Below are 6,614 nucleotides of genomic sequence, written 5' to 3' on the forward strand. Positions count from 1 at the left end.
CAAGAAAAAGAAACATAATTCAAAAAGGAAAGAGGCATAATGGCCAACCTAAAGTGAAAGACTGGAGAAAAAGAATATTAATCAGAGGAAAAATAAGAGGCAAAAAGTCAGTTGGGCCTTTTGCCCAAATTACTGCGATACACATTTCAAGTGGGAGAACCTGTTGGCAGGACTGTTCTCATGCTGTGGGGATGTCAAAACAAAGAGAAGAGCTACCGTCCAAAAATATGACTTTTGTGCAACGGAGACGAGATGAAAGGCAATTTTTAATGAAAGCAAAAAAATAAATAAATAAAATAACAAATCTTCAGCAACATGTTTGCTTTGTCTGTTGTGACAAAACAAGCATGTTGCTTTGTCACAACAGACAAAGCAAACATGTTGCTGAAGATCCTCTGATCATGAGAGCAGAACTGAACGTTTTCTTGCTCACATGCAAAGCACTACTTGTTGCAGACTAACTGCAGGTTTTGTTGCGTTAAACAGATGTTGCTGCTTTCCAACTGTCACCCTGAACTGTTTGAAAACTGAGACTTTTTCAAATGGATAACTTTTTCCAACTGTTGGCATAATGAACTTAAATTGACTGCACTGAAATAGATACACGAATTAACAAAAACATACGCAACTGAACTAAACTCTGTTTTGAGAGTCTTGAAATGGCATGTGTGGTGAAGTGGAACCATTTCAGTCAAATTGAATTGAATAACCCTGAATACATAATCCTCACACAGAAATACGGGGATGGGAGCATCAAGCTGCTGAAATGCTTCCCTCCTCCCCCTAGAATGTTACAGCTACAGACAAATGACATAAATCAAAATATTTTTTTTTAATGCTAGAATGACCCTAGAATGGTTGGGTTTTGATTTTTGGCAGACGACAGAGACCTTTCCTTTGGAGCAGTACGGACAGGCGGGGTTTGGTTTGTTTATAGTACTTGAAGATTTGAATTGATTTTCTACTATTTTTGAGGTTGTTCGTTTTTTTTCGTGTCCTATTTGTTGCATTAACTTCCTCAGTGGCTTTGTGGGAAATGTAACTTGTTGTTCCTTAAAATCTTTGTATTTTTTAATCAGTCTTTTTATCAGTCAAAGTGCAGGTTCCACGTCACACAGAATACATGCGGAAAGCTGGTAGAGGGAGACATACACAAAAGAATAGCTGCTTTAATTGCAGTGATGTCGTGTCTCATAAAATCCACTGAAACTTGCGGTTGTAATGGGACAAAATGTGAAAACGATCAAGGCATATGAAAACTTTTGTTAGGAGTGACTCTTTTTTTTCTCTTTTGGGAATAAACCTCCTTATTCAAAATTTCAAAATTCTCACACCACCATTTTTTTGTTGTTGTTGCTTGTTTCTCCCTTTGCATTCTCTAGACAGTGGATGATCTGATTAGACTTTGGGGCGCCTTTGCTGCATATATTTGCATAAGGATGAGAAGAAGTGATGGTACATTAGTCAACTCAAGTGGTTCTTTTGACGGCTCGGGTGTGAAGGAGGAGCCACAGCAGCGCAGCCCAGCTCCACAAGTGTTGACAGATTGCTAAGCGGCCATATATTCAGCTATAATAAATTTCCAACTCCTCTACGCTTTGGCGGATATAGTAATCCAGCCTAAGCTTCCAGTGTATTTATTTCTTTAAGGAATCTAATCTGACTGCTTCAAAATAAGATGGTTGTTTTTGATAATTTTTTATTTGAGGGGGGTTGGGGGGGTGTATAGGTAAGATGTGGAAAACAAGGCAGAGCGCTGTTTGAAATTCAAGTGCACATCTTGTGAAGACAAAAGTGGACCGTATTACTTTAACAGCCTAAATTTGAAAATTGCTTCACCAGTGAGCACAGTTGCAAATGATAGAGCGAAAATAGAAGCTACCGAGGCTGTGCATCTGTCAGATTACAGCATGCCAGAGTCTGGATCTTAATCGTCAGACTGACACATACTGCGAGTCTATACATTTGTTTTAAAATGAACCTGTGGTGCTCTTAGTTGTACAGTTCATTTTTGCTTTCGGGCAAAAACCTTGTATTTCAATTTTAGTTTAATGTGTTTTACGAAAATCAACTCTAATGATCACCTTCTCATATCTCTGGGCTTTCACTGACTTTTTTCCTTCTTTTTTTTTTTTTTAAAGAAAATGTAACTTTAACCAGTCAGTATGAATTTATGTTTAGCGGCGATATTTCCTCCTCCACCCCATTTCCTGAAAAGTTTTGCTTTTGGAGATACAAGACTTCTGTGTGACAGCAGCAATATTTTGTGATGCAGCATGCTGCTGTATTATGTCTGGGTCTGCACTTTTATTTATATGTAAATTGGAGTTTGAGCCTGCTCTTGTTTGAAATTGTAATGGTATTGCTCGAATGAAGTTCCAATTCTTTTATTTATTATTCGATATTACACCTGTCCCCCCATCACAATGTTGTTTATATGCCTTTTTGTTTCAATTCATGGGAAGATGTGCTGCTTTAGGTCGATAGCGTTGTTCCATTGCAGTTACGCTGACACTGTAGCATACATTCGCAGACACTGTATCACAATTTGATCAACAGCCATGCCAGCTTTCCCAAGTTATTTTTAGGCATATATTGTGACAGTAATAACAACATTCCTGATGCATCACTATTATTTCTCTGTCTGGGTGCATGAAGATTCACTCCCCTTGAGGGATGCTTGAAACAAAAACTGAAACTGCCAGCACAACCTACTTTCTGAGTAATTCAGTTAGTAATTGTCCTACCACTTTGGGGTTTTCCATAATTATAGACTAAAACTAATCTGGTACAAGCCAATCTCTTACTCTATGCTTTGCTTTGTACAGAAGGTCTGGGCCATCCGCTGTTGATAAACAATTGCTTGCTTCAGGAGTGGATTCTGTTGACATTTGAAATTATATCCAATTGCTAACGTTTGCTAACTCTCTATACTCTTACTAATGTATGTCATGGACCAGTTCAACACTGTGTAGCCTACTGGAAAGTGCCTGTGCTGTAAACAAACATCCTCCACTTCCGAGCGAGTAGTGCCAAGCTGTTCGTTCAATATTTGGAAGTGTGGCCAACACCGACTGAAAGGCGGACTACAATACTAAGATATCGCAGAAAATCAACGTCATTCTTCACAACTTCCCCTTCTGTTCGCCGATTGGCCCGGTTGAAGTTCTACCAGAGGAATCCAAGTCAATGGGAGAAAGCCCAGGCTGTGCTGTGCAGCGCAGCAAAACTAGAATCGAGCATGCGTAGGAAGACAAAGGTCATTTTAGACAAAAAAACATAAAATGAGACAGTTTATAAAAAACAGCAGAAGTAACAAAAGCCATTTGCACAGTGTAGAGGCTTCCACACACTTAATTTCAAAATAAATGCACAATTTAAAACGGTAACACATCAAAGATTTGAAATCTTCTTGATGTACACGAGCAATTATAAAATACTGTAATCTCAAGTTGATAAATAAAGATTAGTTTTTCATGTGGTATCCTCAAATAATCTGTCAAGTTCCATTTTTCCTCCTTCTATATCTCCTCTAGGCTTTTTGTGAAAGTGTTGCCTGAAAGGACTCAACTCAGAATCAAATTTGTGATCTCCAAATCTGAACTAAATGAAAGCACAAAGCTGATTGAAAAGTAGAACCATCTGTGACTATGATATTCATTCTCATTTATTAGCTTTAATGTAAAAAAAAAGTTTAAAAAAAAATGTGGGAAAAAAGTTGAACGTTGGCTGAATACACTGACACAGAAGAAAAATCCTTCACCTTTAATTCACTTAGTGACTGATAGAAATCTCTCTTTACAATACATCATTTCTTATGAATAATTTAATGCTATTCTGATAAGGTTAACTCATGAAGTGAAAGGTACAAAACAGATAAAACCCAGACTTTTATCTCCTCTACCAAATGTGCAAGATGGTATGCAAACGTCAGCACTGCCATTTTGGCAATACAATCTCTCAGGATAGCGCCATCACTTAAAGGCAACGTTTGTCCTGAACTGCAACCAATTATTTTGCAGCACTGTGCCAACCAGAGATTGCGTAAATGCTGCAAACAAAGGTTTTTGCTTAGGTAAGTTGCTAACTGTTTTCAAGCACATGCTTCAAACATGAATTTCTTTAAAATAAAGAAACCCCAAACACCGACAACTACACTGAGCACAATTTTAGTTATTTCATGTAATAATGAGGAAAGAATATTCCACATACATGTAATCCCCACACCACCATGTTACCAAAATTCTTGTTTTTAACAAAGGTGGTCACACCTGTTGATGGTAACTTTTGTAGTGCTTTTGATTTGCAGACTTGGCTATTGCTTTCTTCCTTAACACTGTTGGTACAACCTGGGTGAACTTTTCCGTGATTAGTTTGACAATGAATGACACTTCACTATGAGCACAAATTAAAACTGTCATTGTCACTAAACTGTTTCACCAGGGTGATAACAGTGTCATAACTTTTTTTTTTAAATTTGATTGCTCAAAAAAAGAAGTACAAATATGACGTAGTCAACAATTTTAGATTTTTTGCTGCACTCCATAAAGTCATTGTTTGTCTGAAAACAGCCTTGAAAGGTTAGAGGGAGTGCAAAAGTTTTAAGATCATGCTATTACTTTTGTGAGTAATAGTTGTAGATACTGTAATTATTTTTGTGTGTGTTTGCAAACAGAAAACATGTCTTGGAAACAGAGCTGTTTGTGAGGCAAGAAATTAAACTGGCCAAATGAGAAAAAAAAGCAAAAACAGAGAGCAAAATAAAAAGAAACATTTGAAAAATCTTTTGCTTCAGTTTAGTAAACACTTGAGCACATTATTATGATTTTTTATTTTTTGAGAAATCAAACACAAATATGTGCATCAATGTGCAGGAGGAGCTGTGGGAATCTTTGTTTTTAGTATTAGGATAAGAGGTTAACCTCAGACTACATTGAACTACACTTTTCCTATTTTATGTCAGATGATCAATATCATTTCTGCTTGCTAAATACAAGAATATAAGAGAATGATGTTGATGATTTTTTTTATTGTTCTAAATTTGGAAGTTTACCTTTCCTTATGTTTTTGACACAATGGTAAACTGTATGACTTACATCAAACATTTTGGGTTTTCTCTCATAAGCCTCTTAGAGTAGAATGCGGAAAATGTATCCTATTGTGTGCTTAGGGTCATTATTTATTTGGATGATGTTGCCACCCTTGCACTTTACACTGGAAAGGGATTCTAATACTTGCATGATGCCCCATTTTTCTTAGGAATATACCAATAGTCTTTATTGCCAAACACTTTGGTTTTTGTTTCATCAGACCACAGGATATGTCTCCAAAATGCATTTCTTTGGAAACCTGCATGTCTCACTCTACTAATCCCCACTGGAAGAAAAGGTCCAAAGGTCCTATGTATTTATACATCTCCACCGCTAGCTTCCTAATCAGAGCAACTGTAATTTTCCTGTTTGCCTTCTCTGCAATTTAAAATGTGCGTCTTGTCAGAAAATTGTATTGCCTGTGTTTGATTAATTTTGCCTCAGCTACATGGCAGAACAATGGCAAGTTTGATTTGCTTCCTGCGAATCAAGGAACACGCGAGCCGGACTGAACTTTGTTTTTCTTCCCATTGACATGATCGGGTAAACCTAGAAGTCCATTTAAATTCGGCCTGCCATATGTATTTTTTTTTATCTTCTCAAACTGGTATTTTGCTTGAGTTGTATTTTTTTTTCTTTCAGCCCCTCAGGATTAACTTGCAGTCTGATGCTGTGATGCATCAGCTGTTTGAAATCCCACATTTATTAGTTGCCTCTGGGGTTTATTCTCTGGCTATGATCGAATCTCGCTCGTGCGCCAGATTCGATCAGAAATAACATGGACACTGTAATGCTTTCATGCTACTTCTCATCCATGCTTTCAAGAGCCAAAGTTTAGTAGGTTCTTTCTGCTCAGCCTAGATTTCGGATCAAGGCAGAACAATGTGTTTTTCCGTGGAGATGCCGTTCTGAGGCAAACCTAAGTACAAACACGTCTGAGCATAAAATAATTCCTTTGTATTTGCCTGGTATGATTAGGTGTATGGCTCCACATCATGCGTGTGATTGTCTGAAGCTAGGAAAATATATAGTTGGGGATATATTTACCTGTATATATTTGGCAGTCTGTTATATTCACTAAGGGGTAGGAACACGAAAATGGGAGAGGCCTGTAAAGCTAACCAGACTTCTTCCGGGATCAAATGTGACAATTACGACACTGTTACCTTTAATGGATTGTTCTTTTCTTCTACTTACAACATTTACTTACTTAAATACCATTTTCCTGTAAATGTAAAATAACTTTCATAAAAAAAAAAAAAAACACACACACACACACAAAAAGCCTTTTCTTAGTGTGCATGGGGGATTCAAAGTCCCTTCATGCATTTGTGATAATTGGCAAAGAGTCCACTATATTGGCCTGAACAAATTTTATGCAACTTATATTTGCAGAATTCTTCTGTTTCATCCACACTGGAGAGGCTTAGAGCACCAAAGGCCCGTTTCATGTTCATGTCACAACATTTCAGTCAGATCTAAGTCCTGACTTTGACTAAGTCAAATTGATACAACAGTACCGCA

This window comes from Xiphophorus maculatus, chromosome 13 (genome assembly GCF_002775205.1).
Source record: "Xiphophorus maculatus strain JP 163 A chromosome 13, X_maculatus-5.0-male, whole genome shotgun sequence".
Taxonomy (NCBI): Eukaryota; Metazoa; Chordata; class Actinopteri; order Cyprinodontiformes; family Poeciliidae; genus Xiphophorus; species Xiphophorus maculatus.